Here is a 13,278-nt window from a genome sequence, read left to right on the forward strand (position 1 = left end):
TGTCATATATATTTCTATGTTCATCATATTGTGAAAGGATACGTAACATTTGTAGTAGAGAAAAATTCATGGAGGAAAATAAGTGAAGAATTGTATACATTTAGACTTCCTGAGTTCCTTCTATGATAGTGGCTATCCTTTTTTTTTTGTCATAAATCCCTTATAGTTGTCTTGGATCCTTACATTATTGATAAGAGTTAAAGCATTTACGGTTGATCATTATAATCATACATTATTGCTATTACTGTGTACAATGTTCCTCCAGTTCTGCTCACTTCATTTTGAATCACTTCATGTTAATCTTTACACTTTTTCTTTATGATCATCTTATCATTTCTTATTCCAATAAAATCACTTGTCACATCTTGTTCAGCCAATCTTCAACTGATAGGCATCACTTCAGCTTCCAGTTCTTTGCCAACACAAAAAGCGCTACTATAAATATCTTGGTACAAGTAGGTCCTTTTCCTCTACCTTTTATCTCTTTGGGATATAGACTTGCTATGGTTTTGCTGAGTTAAAGGATATGCACAGTTTATAGCCCTTTCAGCATGGTCCCAAATTGCTCTCCAGAATGCTTATATTAATTTATAGCTTCACTAAGAGTGTATTAGTGTCCCAATTTTGCTATGTCCCCTTCAACATTCATCATTTTCCTTTTTTTGTCCTATTAGCCAGTCTTATAGGTGTGAGATCATATGTCTGAATTGTTTTAAGTTGCATTTCTCTAATTAATAGTGATTTGGAACATTTTTTCATATGACGAAAGATATTTTAATTTCTTCATCTGAGAATTTCGTGTTCAAATTCCTTGGCCATTTGTCAGTTGGGGAATTTTTTGTATTTGTATACATTTGAATCAGTCCTCTAAGTATTTAAGAAATGAGACATTTGTTAGAGACACTTGCTATTATCCCCTGCCACACGTTTATTGCTTCTCTTCTGATTTTGCTTGCACTGATTTTGTTTGTATGCACTTTTAAATTTAATGTAGTCTAAGTTATCTATTTTACATTTGATACTGTTCTTTGTGTTCATTTGGACATAAATTTTTCCTTTATTCACAGATCTGCTAGGTAAATTATTCCATGCTTCCATAATTTATATCACCCTTTATTTCTAAATCATGTATCCATTTTGACTTTACATTGGTTTGAGGTATTGGACTGTACCTAGTCAGACTGTTTTTCCATAGAAACACTGATACTCCTAATGGTTACATTCAAAAGCTCTACTTCAGGGCTAAGCAAAAAATATGGCACATAGTATGTGCTTCATAAATGTTTACTGATTGATTGAATGGTGTATCACAACTCATATCTGCAATAAGTATATTTGCAACTCATTTTTGTCATATTTACGACTAGATGAATTCCAAATTTCCTTCCAGATTTGATTCTTTGATTTTCTGATATTTTTCAGATTTAGCAATCTATGAACCCTTTGACCTCTAGTTTAAAGCATTAAAAAACTTAAATGTAGGTAATTAAAGTGCTTTGCATACATAACCTCATTTGAGTTTTACAAAATTTTATAAAGTACATACTGCTTTTATCATTATTCTAATTTTACAAATGGAGAAGTTGAGGTTCATAAAGTTGGGGTTAAATCACTTCCCAGGAATACATAGATAATAATAAGTCCCTGACACATGATTAGGACCTGCATAGTCCCAACTCCAAATCCAGAGCTCTATCTACTATGTCATATGCCTCATGTAAGGACAGGGGAAATAATTTATAATTCTAGCACTCCACTGTGCAAATAAATTTTAGTTGTTAAAATTTTAAGGTAATACAGTAGAAAATGTTTTGGCTGGAAAGAGTAATTAAATTAATTAAGTACAGATGTTGATAGTTTTGGTATTTTGAATACAATTATTTATAAGTCTGGAAACAAATGAGAAAAAGAATTATGGTACTTTCAACAAAAGCTGTGGCAAGCATTTTAAGTGGCCACTATTTGCAACCAAGCTCAATTGAAAAAAATAAATGAGAAAATGTTTATTCATACTCCACCTCCTTCCAATTTCTTAAATGATCACTTCATCATACTAGTTGCTATTCAAATAGGATCTTTATATAATAAATTCTTTTAGTGGTACCATATGGACTGAGGACCTGTGGTGTCATGATTTTTAGAAAAGCTTGTACCATAATTTATAACAATGCTTGATGCACATATAAAATCCACATATGTGTATATGGCATTTTCCTATATATACATGCATAATAAATGCATTTGTGTGTATTTTACATATGCATATATGTATCTGTCTATGTACATAGACATGCATGTATATGTGTGTACATATTTACTTGTAAAATGGATACACTGGGTTTGTAATGTGCCAGCATGCCATCTGACCAGAGCACCTTGCCAGTGAATTGGCCCATACTTTAAGTAATTTTAGCACGAAATGATAGCTAGTTGATGCTAGTGGATACAGCTTTCCCAAGAAATCTTATGGAACTGGAAAAAGAATGGGAGGAATATATGAATGAATGGAATGGTATTTGAAAAGTCCTCACTATGAGTCAAACACTATGAAGTGCTGGGGATATAAATAGAAAAAGATGTTTTTTGCTCCCGAGGAGTTCATTTTAATGGGAAGAGACAACATATAAAAGGAAATTTCATTTTGGGGTTGATGGAAAAGCCTAGAAACTCTAAGCATGCAATGGAGATTCTTCTAATATAACCTTTGTTTAGTGACTTAAGGGTTTGTTGAAAATAGAACCCAGAGTTGATTCAGGACAAACTCAAACTTCTGTCCTTCTGATGATTTGAAAGTTCATGGGGAAAGAAATTCTATAGGGACCAAAATATCTCTGATAGAAGTTCTTTGTTGGTCTCTATTGGCCTTCTTGTAGGTTTGAAAATGTTTCCTTGCTTTTCTGTAGGGCAAAGGCATAACCAAAATCATTCTTCACAACTTTTGGATTGAAGGTGACAAAACAACTTGCTGAATCTATCTTTTTTAGAGCAGTGATGATCAGCCAGTATGAAGCTGATTCTTTGATTTGAATCATTCCCTACCTCCAACTCAGCAAAAAAGTGTTGTATGGCATAGATTGGTTGAAAAAGTGAAAAAGAACCAAAATGAAAACTCGTTTTGTGAGTTTTTCTCCAACTTTGAGATAACCTATTATATCTTCATTTATCTTAGAGCCAGGGTAAATAATAAGAATAATTCACATTTATATATGACTTTCAGGAGGAATACAAAGTACTCTATTTCCCTTTTAATAAAAAGGTAAGGTAAGTAAGGTCTGCTAAAGATGAAGAATGTGAAGCTTAGAGGGATGAAGTAAGTTTCTCCAAAGCTGCCTGGCTATTAAATGGCAAAGCTGGGATAGGTGTCTAGGTCTACTGGATGATATATCTCCGAGACCAAAGTAAGAAGAGATGAATTTCAGTGGTTAGTGATTCCCTTATGAGGAGTTCCAAAGGCAGTTACAAAGACATTAGCCTGATTTATCAATGCTGATGTTTACTAGCTGTTTCTGGGTAGTCACACAGAAACAAACAAGGCTATGGCAAGGATTTTGAAGTGCTGGGAATGAATCTGAAGTCATTTAGGTCACAGATATAGGCGGAAAGAGAGGAAAAATTAAGAAGCAACTTTCAAGGACATAGTGTTTGAGAATAATGTTTGTGTTTCTGGATCATAGCTTATAATATTGGAATTATGGGTTCTTGGTCAGGGATAGAATATCCCTAACAAGGGAAATTTTATATAGTGAGTATCAAAAGAGAGAGCTAATAGTTTCACTGTATGCACCTTGGTTAGACTCTGCAGTATTGAGCTCAGGACTAGGTGCCATATTTGGAAAGGTATTTGTATGCAGGGAAGTAGTCATAGTATGGCAATCAGAATACAACCACAACACGTGATGATTAGTGAAAAGAATGGGGAAGTTTAGCTCAGTGAAGAGCAGACTTGAGGGGCAAGTAGAGGAAGAGATTGTAATTATGTTCAAATATTTGAGGGGCTATCATATGAAAGTGAGAATAGATTTGTTTTCTTTGGCTCCAGGGAGCAGAATTAGAAACAATGAATATAAATTGGAGAGGGACTGTAAGAATTAGAATTATCCAAATAAGGAACAGAATTCCTGCAGAGGTAATGGATCTCTCACTATGGATGACAGCTTCAAAAGATGAACAACTTGTCAAATAATTTGTAGGTGTGATTCTTGTTTAGATAGGGTATAGAGGTGAGTCTAGATCTAGATACCTTAGGACCTTTCCAACTCTAGGATTCCATGATAATGGTCTTGTGGCATCAAGTCTACTGTCCTTCCCACTAAATCTACTGCTTTCCCTAACCTAGAAAATGACATCACCAAGCATGACTGGAGCACATCTGAACTCCACTGAGATCACATTTCTTTGGACTCTAATCAGCTTTGTTTTTGAATTTTCATGTAGCATTCTAACCCTCTGGCATAAGGAATAGCAAATATTTCAAGGGCTTCATTAAATATTAAACAAAAAAGGCCTATTTCATGAAAATATAGGAATTAAAACCAACTGGAAACCATTTTTTATTATAGGTTTTAAAGGAGCTTCATTTTTATAAAGACTGAAATCTTCCAATCTCTATCTGTAATCCTTTCTCCTCCCTCTTAATGGCACAGAATTAGTGTGCACAGCTTAAGCAGTAATAGAACTCAATATTGTAAAACCTATCTTTAAAATACATAGCACATAATATTTTAAATATTTGATTGTGTTTTGTTTTTACATTATTAGCATCTATAGAATACTACTACATCATGAGAAGACTCTTATAATAAAGTAAACAATTAAGGAAAATTAACAATACAGTTTCATCTGAAAAGCTCAGTATATTCTATGTCTATAGTGTTCTACCTTTTCTATTAAAATAAATGAACAAATCTATTTTCTTTTCCTCCTACCCTGACTAATTTAAAAAAGAAAATAAAAATACAATTCTTGTAACAGATTTCTTGACAGGCACAAATGACAGTAGATGTCAAAGTTCATTACTAAGACAATGAAGAAAAAGTTTACTAGTGTTTTGCTAAGAATCATTGGTCATCATGATATTCAGTTATCCAGATCTATGGAAATATATGTCATATGTACTTATGGATTGATTGGGCAACTTTCCAATTTATAGTACCATCTCAGCAACTGGTTGGGGTTATGTAAAAGCAATTCACTACCAACCACTTATTGTCTAGAGGAGAATTAGTTGAATTCTTTATTGATTAAATAGAAACTGATGGATACATCTCAGAAGACACTAAGCGAAATAGAGTGCCTGCCAGTTTTTCAAAGATTTTCTGAATTAGACAATGGTTCAGTAGTAGATGAAGTTAAGAAGACTAAGTATGTTGTTACACAAAAATCAATCCAAATAGGGAGAAAGGACTTAATCCAGATGCAGTATCTTTACTGCTATCAAGGCTATTCAATAAAAACTCAGTGTTTGATTGCTATTGTCACTGCTCAGTTATGTTAGGCTCTTTGTGACTCCATGAACTATATAGTGTCCATAGGGTTTTCTTTTTGTCAAAGATACTGAAGTGGTTTGCTATTTCCTTCTCCACTGGATTAGGGCAAGTAGGTTAAGTCACTTACTCAGGGTCACATAGCCAGTATGTGTCTGATGTTAGATTTGGACTCAGATCTTCCTGACTCCAGGCCCAGTGTTTTATATAAACCACCTAGCTGCCTCCTTGGTGCTTGATATTTTTCACCAGTTATTTTCTGTATTCCCTTTGTTTGACTGAGGTACAGCTGGATGTTCACAAAGGTCAGTTTTCCTGCCAAAGCTTGTTATGTAGCACACAAAATAAATCTGCAAACCAATGAAAGGACTAGATGTCACTCCACACCCAAATGAAGTATAGTCTTCTGAGCTAGTGTGCTCTCCAGTCATCCAGCAATGTGTTGAATATTGATGCAAAAGGAGTCACTGATGCTTCTAGCCACGCACAAACTGACCTCATAATTCAGTGATCCCTCAAAAGGATTCCGAAAGGATCTACTGATATACAGTTCAGGATAGTTTCTTGGCTGGATTAAGGGTAGAATATCTGAAATTTGTCCAAGCAGAGACAGCAGAAAATCATGAAACCTTTCTGTCAGACTCCAAGCTATTTTCAGATGAATCCCAAATATTACTTTGGTTTCAGTTGAGTAAAGAGTAAATGCAAGAGAAAATGGATGGTTTTCTAGTTCAGAGACTCTTAGACAGTGAAAAATAATATATTGACCTGGTCTGGCTTTATGATTTTCCTTGATCAATTGAACTTCCATATCTGATCACCGAAATGATTAGCACAGGTCTACTACTTCAAATATACCTGTAAAGACTTTCAGCACAATAGAGCTACAAAGGGAATGAAATCCAAAACCAAGGCTGAGGAAAATTTGCTTGGATCTTGGACCTTGGGCTTCTCCACATAGATGTTTACAAACTCATTATGCATAACAGCTCAGCTTTAATGGATCCTGCAGGGAAGGGTTTAGGAATGTGCACAGAGAAATATTCTGGTAAGGGAATATTCGGGTGGCAAGTTCTATTCGGATGGAGGCAGCCAGGAGGATATGCATTGTGATTAATATGATCTTCCAGAATCCCTTCTACAATATCAACTGTGGATATTCCTAAGGTACAGAGACAATCAAGTGTAGTAACATTGCTAATTATCCTAGTCCCTGTACAAAATCAGGCTTAGAGAGGGACGTAGGGCTTCCTTCTTCTTTGAGTTTGTATGAAGACTATGATCAGTCTCTATTAAGAGCAGATAGGTTGTCAGGTTATAGCAAACTTTATTAAGTTATGAGCAAAAAAATTATGATGTAATTAGAGAAGCTGGAAAAGTGGTTATCTACAAAGCCACATGATAATACTAGTATTTACCTACATTGTTAAGTCAAGTTAGTAGCCATTTATTAGACAACTGTCCCAGGCACTGTACTAAGTACTGGGGACACAAAGGAAAAAGTCCTGTTTTCTGAGTTCACAGACTGATGGGGGGAAAAGCATACAAACAACAATGAACCAACGAGATATATGCAGAATAATTTGTAGATAATTAACAGAAGGAAAGCATTAGCATTGAAGGGGAATAAGGAAAACTTCTTACAAACAGAGATTTTAGCTAAGACTTGGAGGAAGTTAAGGAAGCTAGAAGGTAAAGATGAAGAAGGAAAGAATTCCAGGCACAAGTAACAGCCAGTTAAAATACTGGGAGGGCAATAGGAAGCTGCTGGGATTTATCAGATGTTAGGGTAACATAGTCAAAGGCAAACTTCAGGAAGATTAATTTGATGACTGATTGGAGAGTGGTTTGGAGTGAGGAAACTTGTGGCCAGCAGTCTATTGTACTAGTCCACACATGACGTCATCACTTACACTAGATTGATAGTGGTGTAAGAGTAGAGAAAAGTACTTATGTAAAAGATGTGCAGGCAAAAATGACAGAAATTTGGTGACTCATTGATTGGGAGTGGCAGTGAGAATAAGGACTTGAGAATAACATCTAGGTTTGTGAGTGGTGACTAGAAAGGTGGTGGTAGCCTCTAGAGTAATAGGAAAGGAAAGGGAAATTGCATATGTTCATTGATACATGTGATTATTTGTACAAATTAATTTGATTTTCCAGGTTCCCTTCTATAACCTCAAGTGTGGATATTCATAAGGTACAGAGATGATAAGTATAGTAACACCCTAAACATAGATATGCATTGCATGTTAGCTAGGCATAATTTTGCAATTTCATATACTCTGCTGTTTAATGACATTATTATGTAGACCCACTGATATTTATTGCATTGCTTTTTATTTATATTTACCTGTTTGAATTTGCATAGACATTTATTTAATGTATATTTCACGTCATTTAGAGCTATAGTCACTAGAGATTTGTCTAGAATTTATGTCTATGAATTCTATCCAGAATTTAGAACTATGAATAACAAATATGCTCAAACCTATTCCAGTTACTTTTCTTAGGACACAAGTATTTAACCAGGGGGGAATATGAGAGAGTTGTTCTTTCACAAAAGGACTACATAAGGAGGTTTAAGACTAACTATAAAAATGTAATCTCTTTTTTTAGGTAAAAAATAGTTCTTTGAGTGAATATGAAAAAAGTAAATGTTTCCAGAATGAAATTCAGGCATACCTTGGAGTTGTTGCTGTTTTGCTTCCAGACTACCACAATAAAGTGAGTCATGAGAAATTTTTTTGTTTCCCAGGGCATATAAATTTATGTTTATACTCTATGGTAGGCTATTAAGTGTGCAACAGTATGTCTAAAAATGCACCTGCCTTGATTAAAAAAATACTTTATTGCTAAGAAATCATTTGAAGTTTCAGTGAGTCATACTCTTTCTTCTGGTAGAAGGTCTTGCCTTGCTGTTGCTGGCTGATGATTGGTGGTTGCTGAAGGTTGGGGTGGCTATGGCAATTTTTAAAAACAAGACAACAATGAAGTTTGCTGCATCAATTGATTCTTCCTTTCCCTTGAACACTTAGAGGCCATTAAAGGGCTATTAATTAGTCCAATTTCAATATTGTTGTGTCTTAGGGAATAGGGAGACTCACGAGGAAGAAGAGAGATGGGGGACAGCTGCTTAGTGGAGTAATCAGAACACAAACAATTTTTGAAAACCCTTACCTTTCATCTTAGAATCAATATTATGTATTGGTTCCAAGACATAAAAATGGCTAGGCAATGGGGGTTGTGGGGCTTGCCCTGGGTGATAAAACTAGGAAGTATCTGGGGTCAAATTGGAACATAGTACTTTTCATCTCTGGGCCTGGTTCTCAATCTACTGAGTCAAATAGCTGCCCTCACAGACAACATTTGTCAGTTAAGTTTGTCATCTTATATGGACAGGGTAGTACCCTAAAATGATTATAATAATAACATCAAAGATCACTGATCACAGATCACTGGAAAAGACATAATAATAATGAAAAAGTTTGAAATAAAACAATTATTTAAATGTGACAAAGACATTATATGAGTATATGCTGTAGGAAAAATAGTATTAAAGACTTGCTTGATTCAGGGTTGCCACAAACTTCTAATTTACAAAACGCAATATATATATATATATAAGGCATTATAAAGTATGCAAGTGCATTAAAATGGGGAATATTCTTATTAAAGGACATGGTGCTGGGTAATCTGGGAAAGCAGGAGCACAATCAGAAGCAACTGACACAAAAGAAATATCCAGACCACTAGGAATGAGGATGCTTGGGCCATTTGGGGAAAGGGGAAATCAACACACAAAATTGTCTTGCTGAAATCCTTGAAAATACACCCCATGACCATATTCCTAAATTATGTTGCTTCTCACAAGTCCTTTTTTGGGATTCTGAAGCCTGTTTTGAGCATGAGGAAATTCTGTTTATCTTTATTTTAATATTTTCTTTGTCTTTACAAACAATGTTAAAAACTGCTATTTACTGCTTGGGAGGATGCAACTGAGGTAGGGAAACACAACTAGGGAAGAGATAGAGATACATTTAACACCAGTGTGTTTGTTAGGCCAGAAGTTTTGGACTCGGGGCTTGGGGCTAACAAAAAGATAAAGAGGTTAATACATCTGTTGATATTATTTCCCTTGGTAGAGAAGGACTGTTATAGCACCAAATTCATCTGTTTAATAACTAAACAATGAAGGCACAATTCCTATGACTGTTTATCTCCTTAGCTATGCTTTGTTAACAAGAAATACTTATTCAAGGAATTTATAGGAAGTTCCTAGTACACTTAAAGGTATGTTGCTAGGAACTAGAGGAGAGACAAAGATTAGTAAGGCAAGCTCCTTGCTCTCAGGGAGCTTACAACCTAAAATATTTCATTTTTATTCCTAAATTATCTTTCCTCTTTTGTGCCATGTCAAGAACTAATTCTGACTAGGCTGTCAGCAGATGAGTGACTTCAGTTTCAGGGGAGTGTTCTTTCAATTAATTTTTTCTAACAAGTGTCGCTTTTTTACCCCACAGATGGTGAGAGTGCCAGGAAAATTTGTCCCTCTAAGAGAAAAAAAATCAGGAATAGAATAGGAAGTTTGTTTGTAAGTCTGAAATGTCAACAAGAGAAAAGTGTAAATTTATTTTTTTCCAATAAATGCCCTTCACTTCTTTTCAATAGGTCAGATATTTAGAGATGGAAGTGAAGGGGCCTTAAGGATCAAATAGTTCAACTCTTTCACTTTATAGACCACAAAATTAGAGCCCAGAGACATTAAATAACTTGCAGAATGTAATGTAGTCAGTAAATAAGTCAGTATAGAACTGAGATCTTCTGATATCTCTCAAATACAATTTTCTTTACATTGTGTGTGATCTTTGTTCAATGATAATTGCTTCACTTATTTTTTTTTTTGCTTATTTAAATTGTTTAACACTTCTTTGTACTATTTACTTTTGCATTAAAGGAAAGAATGGGGTATTTGAATGTTGGCTAGGGACCTAGGGGACCAAATTCTAGTTCCCAAGGGAAGAGAGCCTAGAGCACTGGGCTTGAAGTAACAAGACAAGAGTTTGAGTTGTAACCTAGCCCTTGCTGGCTATTATCTTTAGTGAATCTCAGCTTTTCTCAACTTGGAGTTTATCTGTAAAGTGTTAATAATGATAATAATACCAGATTGACTGAATATAGGAACACACCTAAAATGAAAATCCTTTGAAGAAAAACACATAGAAAAAAGGAACAATATGGATCTCATTCAGTTATTTGGTGAAAAATTCAGTATAAAGTCAGACCCAAAAGTATGTTTGTGTTGCCTATATCTCCCTTTTCCACTTACATTAATGTAGATCTGAATATAGCTAGAAGAATTAATGAAACTGATGCCTAATGGGTCCACGAAAATTGTTTACTCTTCCCCAATCCTCTATTCTGTTCACTACAACAGTGAACATCTAAATCTTCTTTTACATTCTTAGGCTACCCACCATTTTTTTTTCCTGCTCTGAGAACCTCATTTCATATATTACTAAGAAAATCAAGGCCATTTGCCATGAGATTTCCTTGTCTAAATTTTTCATTACCCCTTCATTACCCCCTTCACAGCAATTCTTATTTGTTTTTCCCTCCTTTACTCTAATCTCTAGTAATGAAATGGCTCTTTTCCCACCAAGGCCATACCTCTACATGCATGTTTGATCTGATCCCCTTCTATCTTTTGTAGGAGATTGATCCCATCATCACCTTCTTTTTCTTTAATCTTTAATCTCTCCTTCTCTACTAGTTTCTTTTGTGAAGCCTACAAGCATGCTAAAGACTCTCAGATCCTTGAAAAATGCCCTTTTGAAATGCTAACATTCCCTCCTCCAGGCTCTCACCTAATATCTCTACTTCCTAATTAAACCAAACTCATTAAAAACAAGAACAACAAAAATGTTACACTAATTGCATCTTCTTCCTCTCTCCTTACTTAGCCTTTTGCAATTTGGCTTCTAATTACATTGCTCCACTGAAATTGCCCTCCTAAAGTTACCAATAATCTCTCGGTTGTCAAATCTAATAGCCTCTTCTCAATCCTCACCCTTCTTGATCTTCTCTGTAGTCTTTGATATCATTATACACCTCTTTGTGGATATTATCTCCTTTCTGGGTATTTGTGATACTGCACTTTGTTCTCTTTCCTGTCTGTTTGCTTCTTTGTCTCAGGCTCTTTCTCGGATGTTCATTTAGGGCACAACCACTAACTGTGTGTGTAGCCACAAGTTTTGTCCTGGACAATCTTCTTTTTCTGTATACTCAGTTACTTGGTGACCTAATCAATTTGAATGGAGTAAATGGCCATCTCTATGCAGATAACTCCAGATCTGTATCTATCTATATCTATATCTATATCTATATCTATATCTATATCTATATCTATCTATTATCTATAATTCCAGCATTTCTTGGAGGCTCTAGTTGGGTATCTATTGTTGTTCAGGTTTTTCAATGATATCTGATCCTTCATGATCTCATTTGTGGTTTTCTTGCCAAAGATAATGGAGTGATTTGCCATTTTCTTCTCCTTTTAACTGATGAAGAAATAGAAGCAAGCAGTGTTTAAGTGACTTGCCTAGAGTTTCACAACTAGTATCTGAGGCTGGATTTGAACTCAGGTCTTCCTGACTCTAGGCCCAGTGTTCTATCTACCTCACCACCTTGCTGCCCATCTACTTAAGTAAATGACTATTGGACATTTCAAACTGAAAGACTTATAGACATCAAAAACATAAAATATCCAAAGAAGTTATTACCTTTCCTTCATAAACTCATGCCTCTTCCAGAATTCCCATTTACCATCAGGATTGCCACCATCCTTCATCTTCATAACTCCAGCATCATTCATTCTCTGCCCCTCACCCTCACTTAGCCTATATTTCAAATTAGTTGCAAAATCTCATCATTTTTACCTCCATGACCTCTCTTACATTTGTATCCTTCTTTCCACCCAACACAGCTACCACCCTATTTCAGATTTCATCAGATTTCACTCACCTTGATTATTGCAATAGCTTCTAACTGGTATCCTTGCCTCAAATAACTCTACTCCAATATATCATCCACACAACTGCCCAAGGGTTTTTTTTAAAGCACAGGCTTAACAATATTACTCCTTGCTACCAGCTTTAATAAATTGCAATGTCACCTGTCAGAGAAATAAATGCCTCTCTCTGGAATTTAAAGTCCTTCATACCCCAGTCCTTACCTAACTTTCTAGACTAAATTAGTCCTCTTTAGAACTCTGCCATCCAGTGACGTTGCCTTTTTTTTTTTTTTTTACTGTTCCTTATATACACACTTCTCCATTTAAATTTCTGTGCCTTTGCATTGATCATCTCCCATACCTGGAATGCACTCCTTGATCACTTCTCCTTCTAAAAATTCTAACTCAAAGGAAACTCATTTTCTACATGAAACCTTTTCTAATCTCTCCTCATTTCCTAGCATTCCTCATCCAATGTCTCTCATCTCTCTCTGTCTCTTTCTGTCTCTGTCTTTCTCTTCATCTCTCTCTTTCTCTCTCTCTCTCTCTCTCTCTCTCTCTCTCTCTCTCTCTCTCTCTCTCTCTTTCCCCCCACCCCACACCTACATCAAATATACAGTCCACAGGCCACAATGGCCCACAACATTGCTCATTGCTGCCCAAAGAAAATGTTATTAAAAATATTTGACAAATAAAAATATAATAGCACATATATAATATTAATATGTTGTTTTCTAAGTCAATTCATGGTCCCAAAGGGAAATTTATGAATGGTTTAGTAGC

The 13,278-nt window shown here is 35.3% G+C and overlaps 1 pseudogene; it reads right to left on the reverse strand.

The window, feature by feature from the left end:
• Nucleotides 1-1,881: 1,881 nt before the first annotated feature.
• LOC123252628 lies at nt 1,882-12,357 on the reverse strand (annotated as a pseudogene).
• Nucleotides 12,358-13,278: the final 921 nt, after the last annotated feature.

This window comes from Gracilinanus agilis, chromosome 1 (assembly GCF_016433145.1).
Source record: "Gracilinanus agilis isolate LMUSP501 chromosome 1, AgileGrace, whole genome shotgun sequence".
Classification (NCBI taxonomy): domain Eukaryota; kingdom Metazoa; phylum Chordata; class Mammalia; order Didelphimorphia; family Didelphidae; genus Gracilinanus; species Gracilinanus agilis.